Here is a 15418-nt window from a genome sequence, read left to right as displayed (position 1 = left end):
CTCAACACATCTGAAACGAAAGTATCCCGCTGCTCCTGCATGAATCCCAGTCTCGCCGCCACCCACCCACTTGCCCAAACTGGAAATCTGTGAGTCGCCCTGGAATTCTCTCCCTGCCATCTCCATTCAAAGAAGTTCAATCACCAAATTCTATCGTTTCTACCACCTACATATTTAAAACATCTGTTTAACGGCCTCTTTATCTCCTCCAGTCTATTCTCCACATTGCAACCAGAGGGTTCCTCTAAAAAGAACTTGATCTTGCCTCCTTTTGACTGAACAACTAGCTACCATTGTCTGTTGGTTAAATCCAAACTCCTTAACACAGCCTACAAGGGCCTCCATAGTCCGGCCCATTCCCACCTCTGCAGCTTCGTCATTCCTCACTGCCTCTTACCCACTCCCCTCTATCTTGGCTGGCTCTCAGTTTTTCAAATGCACTGGGCACTTTCTCTCTCATGGGACTTTATGGCCTTTCCTCTGCCCAGAATCCTCCCTCCACTCCCTAGATCAGAGCTGGGACCTTCTCTGACCAAAGACTATGATGGGACCCTCTGCTGTATGTTCCTTGTCTCCTTTTAACTTTCCCTAATACAAAATTCATCACACCTCAGTGCACCCTCTGCTGTATGTTCCTTGTCTCCTTTTAACTTTCCCTAATACAAAATTCATCACACCTCAGTGCATTTTTTTATCTAAAGTCTATGTTTCCAGTTGCCTGAGGATAGGGACAGTGTCTATCTTCTTCAGCTCTGTATCCCAAGTGCTTAGCACAGAGCCACATGTATAATGAACTATCAAGAAATATCTGTGGAATGAATGAATGAATGGATGAATGAATGAATGAACGCCAGAGTCACTTGGAGGGATGGCATACTGGCCATAGTAGCAAAGCAAATGTTTTATATGATTCTTTTTAATATCAGCCTTATGAGACAGAATTCACATACCACACAATTCACCAATTAAAAGTGCACAATTCCATGGTTTTTAGTGTATTCACAGAATTATGCAACTACCCATTGTTGTATGCCACAATCATTTTCAGGCCATTTTCATCACTTCCAAAGGAAACCCGGCACTCAGGAGTCATCCCCCATTTCCTTTACATTATTATAGGTTGGGTACCTCTACTCTGAAAATCTGAAATCTGAAATGTTCCAAAAGCTGGAACTTTTTGAGTGCCAACATGATGCCGTAAGCAGAAAACTTCAATTTGACCTCACGTGACAGGTCTCAGTCAAAATGTAGGCAGAGAACACACAGTTTATTCAACATTCCCAAAGGAAAAAGACCTTCTCAGCCCCCTCCACGGTGATGTATTTTTTTCTGCATGTGCCCAGATTCCCTTCACACAGGCACACCCACAAAGGGTAATAACAGGGTCAGATATGCCAACAGCCTGTTCCCACAATGCCCTACGGGGGGCCAAAATTGTGTGCATTACTCACTGTGTGTGTGTTTTTTTTTTTTTGCTCATTCTCTGCCTATGGTGTAAACATATTGTTGAAAATGTCCAGAAGGCCTGCAGATATCTCTACGGGTAACAGTGATAAGAAAAAGAGGAAGCATTCGTCCTTATCTATAGCACAGAACATCAAGCTGCTGGAGAAACTGGACAGCAGTGTAAGTGTGTAGCGTCTTGCTGGAGAGTATGGTGTTGGAATGGCCAACATATATAACATGAAGAAACAAGAATAAACTGTTAGAGTCCTGTGCTGAAAGTGATGAACAGAAGTTAATGAAAAATAAAAAACACTGCATAAAGCTAAAAATGACGACCTCAATCCTGTATGAAAAAAGTGAATCATCAGCAGTGGACATATGCCATTAATGGTATGCCGACCATGAAACAAGCACAGATCTATTGTGATAGACTGAAAATTGAAGAGACCCGTGAAAACTCAACAGGCTGGTGGCAGAAATTTAAGTAAAGATACAGCATTAAATTTTTAAACAATTGTGGTGACAAAGCATCTGTTGGTTATAAAGCAGCAGAGAAATTCATTGATGAGTTTGCCAAGGTCATGGCTGATGAAATCGGATGCCAGAACAAGTCTTTTTTTTTTTTTTTTTTTTTGAGACAGAGTCTTGCTCTGTCGCCCAGGCGGGAGATCTCTGCTCACTGCAACCTCCACCTCCTGGATTCAAGCAATTCTCCTGCCTCAGCCTCCCAGTAGCTGGGATTACAGGTGCCCACCACTACGCCCGGCTAACATTTTTATACTTTTATAGAGACAGGGTTTCACCATGTTGGCCAGGCTGGTTTTGAACTCCTGACCTCAAGTGATCCACCCGCCTTGGCCTCCCAAAGTGCTAGGATTACAGGCATAAGCCACCGTGCACGGCCAGAACAAGTCTTTAATGCTGACGAAACATCACTGTCTTGGCATTATTGCCCCAGAAAGCCACTGACTACAGCTGATGAGACAGCACTTATAGGAATTAAGGATGCCAAGGAGAGGATGACTGTGCTTAGATGTGCTAATGCAACAGGCGTGCATAAGTGTACACTTGCTGTGAGAGGCAAAAGCTTGTTGTTTTCTATAAGTGAATGTCTTACCAGTCCAATATTATGCTAACAGAAAAACATGGATCACCAGGGAGTCTTTTTTTTTTTTTTTTTTTTTTAAATGAGACAGGGTTTTGCTCTGTCACCCAGGTTGGAGGGCTGTGGCATGATCACAGCTCACTGCAGCCTCGAATTCCTGGGGTCAAGACATCCTTCCGCCTCAGCTTCCCAAGTAGTTAGGACTACAGGCATGCACAGGCATGTGCCACCACCCTTGGCTAATTTTTGTATGTTTTTGTAAAGACGGGGTTTTGCCATGTTGCCCAGGTTGGTCTCAAACTCCTGGGCTCAAGCGATCCACCCTCCTTGATCTCCCAAAGTGCTGGAATTGCAGGCATGAGCCACTGCACCCAGCCCAGGGACATCTTTTATGGTTTCGTAAACCTTTTGTACCAGAGGTTCACGCCAATGGCAGGGAAGTTGGACTGGATGACAACTGCAAGATTTTGTTATTCCTTCACAACTGTTGTGCTCATCTTCCAGCTGAAATTCTCATCAAAAATGTTTATGCCATGTACTTCCCCCAAGTGTGACTGACTTCATTAATTCAGCCACGTGACCAGCATATCCTTAGACCAGGAAAGAATAAATATAAAAACACTTTCTTGCACAGCATCCTGGAAGCAGTGAACAGAAGTGTGGGTGTGGAAGGTTTTCAAAAGGAATTTAGCTGAAGGATGGCTTATATGGACTACGTTTTTCTTATACCTCATTATAAGAATTTTTTATTAGATCATTTCCAGCATCCTTTCTGCTCTAAAATCTCATGGTTTTGTGTATTACATGTCATCCACAATTCTGCTTTAAATAGCAAAGTCAGAATTATCGAAGTCCGTGTCTTATTCTCTGTATCCCCACGAGGCGGGATTGTGCCTGTACCTAGTATGTGCTCGACACATGTTTGTGGCATGGATAAATGAGTGAATTAAGGTGCTGTGTTACATATGCATGGTGTATACATGCATCGTGTCCAGTCCCTACTACACGCAAACATTTGCCGATGATGAGAAGAGGTTGTTGCCAGGGCTTGGAAAACAATGACACAAAAACACAGCTGTGCATGCCTGGCATGAACTCTGGCCTGCAACTATGTTCAGTGAGGATGATGAACAGGTGATGACTTGGAAGGATTCCTTATGTCAAGTGAAAAAAAAAAAGATGTCTAAGCTCTTTACATATGCAAAATATATACCTTCAGAGTCTGTAAGTAAGCAGGAAGAAGTGTATGTCAAAGAACTTTTTAACATTCATGGGTCTACGGTTTTTCATTCATCGACCAATGGTGAAATAGCTGAAATGGTTCTGATTCAAGGTGATTCAAGGTGATAATAGTGACCATCAAGTGACATTAATACTGCAGAAAAAGTGCCTATAAAGAACACGGTGAGGCTGGGTGCGGTGGCTCACATCTATAATCCCAGAACTTTGGGATGGGAAGGAGGGAGGATGGCTTGAGGGTAGGAGGTCGAGACCAGCTTGGTTAACATAGTAAGACCTTGTCTCTACAAAAAAATTCAGAAGTTAGCAGGGCATGGTGGTGAGTGCCTGTAGGCCTAGCCACATGAGGCAGGAAGATTGCTTGAGCCTGGGAACTTGAGGCTACAACATCATAAGTGAAGACTGAAAGCCTGGGGATGCTTGTTGCTGCTGTTGTCTAACAGCTGGTACAGGTATTATAGGGATGCTATGTAGTTACTTAGTTACCCTGAACACATTGTTTTTTCACTGCATTAAGGGCACATTATATTTTTTTCTGTTAAGTACTTACGTGTGAATAAGTGGAAGAAAATGATTGCTTATCAGTAGCAAGTAAATTCAGAGCCATGATTGATGGTGATGCCAAATAGCCAGATTGTCCACATGGGTGCTGAGATAGTGACACCTTTGCTTTCTGAGGTTTCGCTGTACACAGACTTTGTTTCATGCACAAAATTATTCAAAATATTACATAAAATTACCTCCAGGCTATGTATATAAGGTACATAAGAAACAAAAGTGAATTTCCTGTTTAGGCTTGGGTTCCATCCCCAGGATATCTCATTATGTATATGAAAATATTCCAAAATTCAACCCTCCCCCGCCGACCAAATCTGAAATATTTCTGGTCATAAGCATCTTGGGTAAGGGATAGTTAACCCATATTTAAAGTTACGTAACAGGCTGGGTGCAGTGGCTCATGTCTGTAATCCCAGCATTTTGGCAGGCTGAGACAGGAGGATCCCTTGAACCTAGGACTTTGAGACCAGCTTAGGCAACACAGTGAGACCCTGTAGCTACAAAATATTTTTTAAATGTTTTTAAGCATTAAAAATTAGCCAAGCTTGGTGGTATGGGCCTATAGTCCCAGCTACTCAGGAGGCTGAGGCAGGAGGATGGCTTGAGCCCAGGAGGTCGAAGCTGCAGCGAGCCATGATCATGCAACTGCACTCCAGTCTGGGCAACAGAGTGAGACCCTGTCTCCAAAAAAAAAAACAAATAAAATAAAGTTATATAACAAAGCCTGATATTTGTAGTGTTTTCTAGTTAACAGAGTACTTCATATAAGTTCTTTGAATCTTAAACAACTCTGTAAGGTGGACGTTTTAATACACCTGTCATTAGGGTTAAACTTCAGTGTATGGAGTGAGGCCTTCAATCAATGAAAAGTTTATTCTGAAAGGCAGGGGAAGGGTGGTAGAGGTGCCTGGGGGGCAGGAAGCGACTGTCTATAGAATGCTGTCCTAAAGACACACATGAAGCCATGTCGTCATTGTCTAGACCTGCTGGACTGCACCCTAAGCCATGACATGTTGACTGTGCAACAAGCCAATTAGCTGGGGGGATGCAGAAGGCAGACAAATATTGCATAAAGCAAATGGCTTTTGAAGTAATAATAACAATAATAAATGATCTGAATTCAAATCCTGATTCTGCTACTTGCACAACTCTGTGACACTGAGCAAGTTAACCTCCCCAGTCTTGAGTTTCTTCATCTTAAAATAGTGTTCATGATATATTCCTTGTAAGGTTGTTCTGAGGATTAAAGAAGTATATATATAAAGCAGCTGATATAGTGGCTGGTGCTGAAAAATAGTAAAATATTTTATTGCTAATAATAGATTTTAAAATACATTTAAAACTGGTGGAGATATAACTACTGAAAAATGATAATTCATTGCTGTCTAGGTTGCAGTGAAATAGATACACTCAAATGCTGCTAGTGGTGTAGTAAAACGGACTTGAAATGAAAGCAGAAGGTCAATATGATGCAAGAGCCGTAAAGATGTTTCCTTTAACTTCAATATCTGCTCCTGGAACTTTAAGGAAATAAACTAAAATAAACCAGAAAAGTAGTCGGTACAAAGGTATCCATCACAGTGTAGTTGCCAATAGTAAAACCCTGGGAATGACTGAATGATGACCCAAAGGAATGGTTAGGAATTTAGGGTTATATCAGCAAGGCAATTTTTTTTTTTTTCTTTTTTTTAAGATGGAGTCTCTCTCTATCACCCAGGTTGGAGTGCAGTGGTGCAATCTCGGCTCACTGCAACCTCCGCCTCCTAGGTTCAAGCAATTCTCCTGCCTCAGCCTGCTGAGTAGCTGGGATTACAGGCGTGCGCTACCATGCCCGGCTAATTTTTAAATTTTTAGTAGAGACGGGGCTTCACCATGTTGGTCATGCTGGTCTCAAACTCCTGACCTCGTGATCTGCCTCCTTGGCCTCCCAAAGTGCTGGGATTACAGGCCTGAGCCACTGCGCTCCGCCAGCAAGGCAAAATATTTAGCAGCCATTACAGGTACTATGAAAACTGTTTGGACGCAGAGGCACCCACATTTGCAAACATCCTGAAAGCCTGGTAGAGTGTGAAGACAGAAAAGAAAGCAAAGTGGCAGAAATACAGTTAAAAGGGCACACGACTATCAGAGGGGACAAGCCTTATAGACCTTGTTCAGGACCATGGGTTTCATCCTAATTGCAAAGGGAAGCCACTGGAGAATTCTGAGCAGAGGGTGACATAACCAGAATGGTGGGTTTTAAATGATCCTTCCTTATAATGTGGAAATCTATTCTTTTAAATGCAAGTATGCAGGCAAGGCATTACGCAAAAATGTATTAGGGTGATTGCATAGAGGGTAGTGTTTTTTCTTCCTTGTCAAAAATTCCCCAATCCTATTTCTGACACCTCATATGAAAGCTGGACATGCAGTCTTATTATTATTTTGCAAGCCTGGGGCTTGGGTAAAAAAAGAAAAAAAAAAATCCCCAATCCTGTTGACATAACATTCCCTACTTTAAAATAGAGAAAACAGTTATCCTACAGACAGCAGCTGTGTTTTCTGTGAAACATTGTGTCCCACAAATGTAGGAGACTATGCACAGAGTGGGGAGGCTTGGAAAGGAGGCATTATCTTACAAAATGGGCTAGTGGGTGGGGTAGGAGGTGAAAGTGTGTTATCAACCTCCATCAGAAGTTCTTTTTCCAGTGGGTGAAAAGAGCTTCCTGTTGATGTTACAGATGTTATAACTTCACTTATCACTGTTTGATCTCTCCTAGCATGTTACCCTCAGGGCAGGAGTCTGTCAGCTCAAAGCAGAGATAAGGGGGCCACATGTCCCAGGGCTTGGCAGATGGAGCCCTGAACCCAGACCTCAGTAGGAAGCATCAGCATGAATCCATTCCCAGTAGCCTCTGAGCAGGAGCAGGCAAAGTGCCTTCTTTTTGAAATAGGGCCTCACTGTGTCACCCAGGTTGGAGTGCAGTGGCGTGATATGGCCCACTGCAATCTCTGCCTCTCGGGCTCAAACGATTTTTTCACCTCAGCCTCCCGAGTAGCTGGGACTACAGGCACATGCCACCACATCCAGCTAATTTATATACACACACACACACACACACATATATATACACACACACAATTTATATACATACACACACATATATATAAAATACATACACACACACACGCATGCATATACACAACATAGCAAAATCTTGTCTCTATATGTATGTTGCCCAGGCTGGTCTCAAACTCCTGGGCTCAAGCGTATGTCTGCCTTGGCCTTCCAATATGCTGGAACTACAGGCTGAAGAGTCGTTTTGAGCAAATTATCTTCTCATGATCAGCAAGCATTTGCATGTAGTAAGCACTGGACACGATGCATGTATACACCATGCATATGTAATACAGCACCTTAAATCACTCATTTATCCATGCCACAAACATGTGTCGAGCACATACTAGGTACAGGCACAATCCCGCCTCGTGGGGATACAGAGAATAAGACATGGACTTCGATAATTCTGACTTTGCTATTTAAAGCAGAGTTGTGGATGACATGTAATACACAAAACCGTGAGATTTTAGAGCAGAAAGGATGCTGGAAATGATCCAATCCAAAATTCTTATAATGAGATATAAGAAAAATGTAGTCCAGAGAGGATAAATGCCTCAGATCTTTAGGTCATTGAAGTTCAAGTCAGGTGGATTTTCTAATAAATTCTGATGTGTCTTATAAAGATGGAAGCATATTGCTGCAATGCAGTCCTAGCAAGAGTGTTCACAAAAGTGTAGCTTAAATAAAGGAATCATTATCTCTGACATGTGATAAAAATGCCCCATCACTGTCCTTAATCAAATGAGGATCTCTAAAATGACACTGAAATACGTCGTGTTCAAAGATCTTTAACAATCCTATGATCTTGTGAATCTTGGAGTAGCATGATGGAAGGTTCTGGTCCGAGAGTGGTCCACACAGAGGCTAGAGCTGCATGCATGTTATGCGACATTGGGTGCTGCCATATCTACACTGGGTTCCTGTGAATGGATAATAGAAATAGCAAGCATCTTAGCATCACCTCAGTTAGCTGTAGCTAGAATGGATTACTTAGTGTCCACGGCTGAGTCAGGAGCAGAGCGAAGTGTGTATTGACACTGGCAGGGCAAACCTAGAGCCGGTGGAGAGCCCAGTTAGGAAATCACTCCACATGGCTACCAGTGTTCTTCTGCTTTCCTTAAATCACGAGTGATAAAGGGGCTTCATGTTTTTGACGTGAACTCTGCAAAGGGAAGCAAACTGCAGCTATAGACGTAATTCCACAGTGAGCTGTGATACATCAATGGGTCATAAAACACTGAAACGGACTCAGCCCAAGGGGTGGCTTTCTGACTTGCATTTAGAGAATAAAAATGTTAATAGCAGCTGAGCACTGTGGCTCACGCCTGTAATCCCAGCATTTTGGGAGGCCGAGGCGGGTGGATCACGATGTCAGGAGTTCGAGACCAGCCCCTGACCAGCATGGCGAAACCCTGTCTCTACTACAAATACAAAAATTAGCCAGGCATGGTGGTGCGCACCTGTAATCTCAGCTACTCAGGAGGCTGAGGCAGGAGAATCGCTTGAACCCGGGAGGCAGAGGTTGCAGTGAACTGAGATTGCACCATGGCACTCCAGCCTGGGCAACAGAGGGAGACTCCATTTCAAAAAAAAAAAAAAAAAAAAATGTTGATAGCTACCATCTGTTGTTCACTACAGAAAGGATATTCTGTTAAGTGCTTTGCCTACTTATTTATATTATTTAACCTTAAACAACCTTATGAGATTTTAAAAAATATCAGGTATTTATTATTAACCCAATTTTACAGATGAAAAAACTGACAATCAGAGAGGTTAACTAACTTTTTCCATGTCACCCAGCTACCAAGTGGTGCAGCCAGGATTGAAACCTGACTATATCTAACTCAGAAGCTGTTACTCAAATTGCACCAGGCAATTTGTTCACAGCAAGGGACTGACAACGTAGAGGCCTACAAATCTGTTTTCTTTGTTTGTTTTATATCTGGGTCATTTTATCCTCCTCCCATTCTTCTTTCCTCTTAAGTTTCTATTTTGGGGTTTTAGACCCCCCCAAAGAGCCTGAAATCAGCCTTCCTTCCCTTCCTGCTGTTATCGTACAAACTGTAACAGCCATTTTTGGTTGGCCTCATTTGATGCTTGATGACAAAGAAGTTGTCCTCAAAAATTTTTTCTTATCTATTGCCCTACTTCCCCTACTCACTTAATCTCTGACTACATCACATATAGATTCAGAGATGAGCTAGGTTGGAAGGGATCTTTGCTAATGTCTGAGAACTACTTCTTCATTTTATAGAGGAAGAACATGAGTCCCTTTAGGGGAAAGCAAATTGTCTGAGCTCATGTGACACATTGGTGCCAGAGCTGGGACTTGATCTCAGGCCTCTTAACTCCTCCTTTAGTGCCCTTTCCACTCTACCTGGCTGCGTGTGTATTTGCGGTATTTAAATGGTGCCCACAGGGAGAAAAAGAGATTACTAATCTCCATCTACACAAACTGTCTGTACCAGGGAGCTGGGCAGAGCATGGCCAAAAGAGACAGGCATCATCTCTTCCTTTGCCCTGCTGTACTCAACGAGCGAGATTGCTATCTTCTGAGTAGCAGTGTCCCCGCCTTGTTGGAAATGTTGAAACACTTGTGACTGACCTCAGTGACACAGAAGTTTCTGGGTAGGGGTTGGAGTCGGGTCGGGGAGATGTTTCCATTAGGGCATCGCTGAAACACAGACTAGGATCCGGCTGAGCTCATAGCCCTGGGGTAAGTACTGTCTGTGGAGACAGGATTTTAAATTAGTTTGCAATGTGCATTTGTTTGCAAACATGTATGTGTCGAAGTTTTAGAGAGGATTCTCTGTTTATGTGCTGAGATTCCAGGGTGCGGAATTCAGCCTGCAATCAGCTTACAGTGAGCCTAAGATTACACTTTATGGACATGAATTTTTTGTGCCTGAGACATCTGTCTGCACTAGCAGCAGCAGCCATCGGGGATCTGGCCAGAAGGTACATGGACTTTGGGTCCAGCAAAAACCGGTTCCAAATCCTCACTCTGCCAACCTTTTGTGAGCCTTGGTTTCCAGCTTCCTCATCTGTAAAATGGGCATAAAACACCCACCTTACAGGGTTGCTACATGGATTCAGACAATGTACATTTAGTGCCAGTACAGTGCTCCACCAATAGCAGCTATGAAGTTTCCTTTTTAGGTCAAATGGGAACCAGATCTCAGAGACTATCTCCACCATAAACATCCCATAGGAGTGTTTTCCCTGAGAAAACATTCTGAGCAGCAAAGGACTAGTATGTGCGGACGGAGGAGAGCCAGCCTGGGAGTTTTAAAATTTTATGAATGGAGGTCAGAGAATGTGCACCATCAAAGAAAAAGGCTGTGTGAGCATCTGGACAAGGAAAAGCTAATAACAGCACAAAACAGAAACAGCTGACCCTTATATAGAGCTTACTATCTGCCAGGGACTGTTCAAAGAGTTTTACGCAGATTGGCCCATTTATTCCTCACAACCCTAAAGACGTAAGTGCTATTAAGAGCCTTATTTTCCATTTGAAGAAACCAAGGCACCAAGGTGTTAAGAGACTTCACTGAATCAGTGAAAGAAAACTCTTCTGGAAAATTTCATTACAGAAGAGTTAGATCAGGCCTTTCTCCATTTCTCCAACCTGGGAGGGGCTCAGACAATGCGGTGCTGGGAAGCATGTATCAGGTACCCAAGGATGGGCTGATCCTGCTTCTTGTTCTGTGTGTTGACCTATTTTGTGAGCACTGGCAATTCTACCCAATTCAATGCCTTGAGTAGGATCTGTCACATAATTGGTGGAACCCTTGCAAAATGAAAATCTGGGGTCTCTTACTCAAAAATTATTATGAATTTAAAGATGACAGGCACAAAGCATTAGGCCAATCATGGGGTCCTTGTGAGCACAGGGCCTTACTAGTCTGCACGGGTTGCAAGCCCATGAAGCCAGCACTGGCCCTGAATTCTGACAAGGAGGCAGGAATGGTACTGGACGTTTCCATGGTCTCATGTAGCCCTCCTAATAATTCTGAGCTCCCCACCCTCCCTGGGTTGGAGAGACGGAGAAACGCCTGGTCTCACTCTTCCGTGCTAAAGTTCTCCAGAAGAGTTTTCTTTCACCGATTCCGTCAAGTCCCTTAACACCTTGCTGCCTCAGTTTCTTCAACTGGAAAATAAGTCAAATAAAGAGACATTTGACTGCCCAATTGAAAGAGGAGAAAAGTGAGACTCTGAGACATTAAGTGGCTTCCCCAAGGTTAAACAACATTTATTATACGGAAATTGATTTAATGGCTATGTGTACAGAGTGTTACACATTGAAATGCTTTTTCCACCCCTATCCCCTCCGTGTCTCTAAGTACTGTGCTATGAATTGTGGAGTGTAATATATGCAGTCTCAGCCAACAAGGTGCATAATCTGTAGAAGGTGCCTAGTTTTCCTAAAATTTAGTAGGCCAGTCGATGAAACAGAATAATTTGACCCCTTCCAGTTCATCTGGAGTTTTGTGGGAACTAGCAAAATGAATCCGTGAATACTGCTTGAGTAGCTTGCAACTTTTTGTGTTCTTGCTGATTTAGTCTTGGAACAAAGTTGCATCCACATTGCATTTATCTCGAATAGTTTCCTGCAAAACTGCTTTCCCCAAAATTACTAATTAGAAACTCTGGATGACTTGCTTCCCTGCTAGAAATTGGCAGTGTTTGTACCTAGCAGTAAGTGTGACTGGAGATGTGGTTTATCTACTTGAGGCTCAAAGTTGCTCTTTCTCATTAATTTGAATCTCACTTTTTAGTCCATTTTAGAAAAATTATAAAATAACAAAATGTCGGAACTAAATTGATTTAGCCCACCCCTCTCATTTTATAGACAGGGAAACTGAGGCTCAGGGAGAGGAAATAATGTACCCAAGGGATGTATAAAGTTGTTGAGCTGGAATGTTCATCTAAGCTCTCATGCCGTATTCCAGATGAGCCCTAGCCTCATAACCACCTGGGGTTATGAGGTGAGGCCCCTGACATGGTGATCAGAGCCAAAGAGAATCCAGGCAAGATTTCTCTGATATGAGAATGAAGGTGATCCTGTAACCCTCTGTTGGCCTTTTCCCCCATGATATTTGGCAGACTCCATCCCTCCCTTCCCTCAGCCTGGCGTTTTGACCTTCTCTGTTCCCTGGTGAGTGACTCATTGACAGTCATAGGAACAGGCATTGTTTAGGACCGGGGATGTATGTCCCAGGACCTTGTGGTTTTGTACATTGTGTTGCTCCCACCTGAAAATCATGAGTGGGCCCCGTGTTCTTACAAGGCCTTATGGAAATGGGTGTATTTATAAATTTAAGACAATTTTGAGTTGAATGTTCTGGTCCAAGGATCATCCCCTGGTACCCATATATGCCAGGCTCTCTACCAAGCATTTTCTTTTTTTTTTTCTTTTTGTGGAGAATGGGGTCTCACTGTGTTGCCCAGGTTTGTCTCAAGCTTCTGAGCTCAAGCCAACCTCCCACCCCTGCCTTTCTAATTGTTGTGATTACGCGTGTGAGCCACCACGCCTGGCCAGCATTTTCAATACTGAATGCAATGTGATGAAGGCTCTGGCCTCAAACCACCTGTGTCTGAATTCTGTCCCCTCCACAGGGGATTAGAACCTGGTATTCTCATATGTAAAATTGGGAGAACAATAGTATCTACCTCATAAGGTCGTTATTCTGAGGATTAAATAATTGATGCAAAATGTTTTTTATGATACATAAAAAGGAGGATTGCTTGAGCCCAGGAGTTTGAGACCAGCCTGGGCAACATGGCAAGATCCTGTCACTACGAAATTAAAAACTTAACCAGGCATGGTGGTATGCACCTGTGGTCCCAACTACTCGGGAGGCTGAGGTGGGAGGATTGCTTGAACCCAGGAGGTTGAGGCCACAGTGAGCCGTGCTTGTACCACTGGACACTCCAACCTGGGCAACAGAGCAAGACCTTGTCTCAAAAAAAAAAAAAAACAACCCATAAAACAGGTGCCATTCCCATTTACAGATATAACCCCAAAGTTGGAAAAATAAAGCAACTCACAGCTAGGAGGTGAGGTCCTAAACACAATCTATTTGGCCACTAAGTCTCTGCACCTGACCAGCTGCCTATACTCACTTGTGTGGTCGCTTTGCAGTATACTCAGCTGTTTCCACATTATGCTATTTACGTGTGGTCAAATATGAGTCTAACTTTGTTAGAAGACAATCAATTCCACTAAAGCTGCCCCAAAGCCAGGGTTGGCAAGGCACGTTTAGCTAGATTGCTTTTCTCCCCTCCTTCCATCCATCCATTGCCTGTCCTTCAAATAATTTCCTCTCAGTGACTCTTCCCTGAACATTCTACCGCTTGGGGATCTCTTTTTCCTCTGAACTATAATGCATTATTGATACCACTCCTTCTGACAATTCATTATTCTTCACCTGTCTCATCTCTTCCGCTTTTTGACTTTTCACATATTAATGTCTTGGTTTTCCAAGTACAAATGAGCTCTTGAAAGTGCAAATGGCCTTTTCTTCTTCACGCCATCAAGAGTATTTCACACAGGACCATGTGCATGGACCACTTGATAAATATTTGATTGATTGAAATTCAGACATTCAGGTGATCATCTCAATGTTCTATTAACTCTTGGGCTCAAGTGGTCCTCCCACCTCCGCCTCCCAAAGTGCTGGGATTACAGGTATGAGCCATCATGCCCAGCTTTATGTTCACTTGTTACAAAATTGTGATTATATCTTATGTAGCTAAATACAACTGCATTGTACATTTTCATAGAACAGTTTTCTTTCTCCAGATGAATTCTTCCTAAATGTAATTTTAAATGACCACATGGTCCTCCATTCGAAGCCTCAATCCTCATTTCTCCAGTTTTTGTTTTTTACTTTAGATTGCTCCTCATTTTTCACTTTTATAATGACACTGTACAGAGACCTTTTGCGTAACAGCTTTGGTCTGTTCTGGATTGTTTGCAAATTGTCTGCTCTACACTCTTTACCCATTTGTTATTTGGGGTCCCTAGTATTTTTCTTAACAATTTATATAAACCAAAGATGCAAAACCTTTAAAACTGTGGTTTTGCCTTACTTGTTTCAGGTTTTTTTTTTTTTTTTTTTTTTTTTCCTCTAAATTTTTTTAACATGTAAAGTTCTAATAGTTTAGAGCCAAATCTATTTTTCGTGTATTTCTTTGTGATTTCTTCCATTGCCTATAAACTGAGAAAGTTTTCTCTCATCTGGGGATTTAATAAATATTTTAAATATAATAATATTTAATCCTAATTTCTTCTAATTTTAATGGCTCAATTTTAAAATATTTACCTCCTTAATCCATTTGGAATTCATTTTGCTATCTAGGGTCTGGATCTAAGTTATTTTCTTTTTCCTTACAGGTAGCTAAACCATCGTCTTGGGGCCAATATTTGTTAAATAATGATTTCCTTTCCTCCACTTGCTTTGTGGACTACTCTTATAACATTTACTGTACACAGTAGCACATTTTTTCAAATCTACACTACTCTTAAAAAGTGGTAGTCAGAAATCTACCTTACAACAATTCCTTTTCTTCTCTTTCTTTCTTTCTTTTTTTTTTTTTTTTTTTTTTTTTTTTTTTTTTTTTTTTTTTTTTTTTTTTTTTTTTTTTTTTGAGACGGAGTCTTGCTCTATCCCCCAGTCTGGAGTGCTGTGGCACAAACTTGGCTCACTGCAATCTCCGTCTCCTAGGTTCAAGTGATTCTCCTGCCCCGGCCTCCAGAGTTGCTGGGATTACAGATGCCCACCACTTCACCCAGCTAATTTTTGTATTGTTTTAGTGGAGATGGGGTTTCACCATATTGGTCAGGCTAGTCTCGAACTCTTGACCTCAGGTGATCCACCTTCTTCGGCCTCCCAAAGTTCTGGGATTACAGGTGTGAGCCACCGCACCCAGCCCACAATTCCTTTTCTTTTTTTTTTTTTTTTTTT

At 42.3% G+C, this 15418-nt stretch overlaps 1 protein-coding gene across 1 annotated transcript in view; it reads left to right on the top strand.

The window, feature by feature from the left end:
• The first annotated feature begins 10070 nt into the window (after positions 1 to 10070).
• RHEX (regulator of hemoglobinization and erythroid cell expansion) overlaps positions 10071 to 15418 on the top strand; it is a 22486-nt gene continuing 17138 nt past the window's right edge. The window contains exon 1 of the mRNA XM_017880839.1: positions 10071 to 10164. The gene's annotated coding sequence lies outside the window, so the exon portion shown is untranslated. The remainder of the gene's footprint in view (positions 10165 to 15418) is intronic.

This window comes from Rhinopithecus bieti, unplaced genomic scaffold (genome assembly GCF_001698545.2).
Source record: "Rhinopithecus bieti isolate Rb0 unplaced genomic scaffold, ASM169854v2 scaffold_12049, whole genome shotgun sequence".
Taxonomy (NCBI): domain Eukaryota; kingdom Metazoa; phylum Chordata; class Mammalia; order Primates; family Cercopithecidae; genus Rhinopithecus; species Rhinopithecus bieti.
The sequence above is the reverse complement of the archived record's forward strand: the minus strand, read 5'-3'. Positions and strand labels throughout refer to the sequence as shown.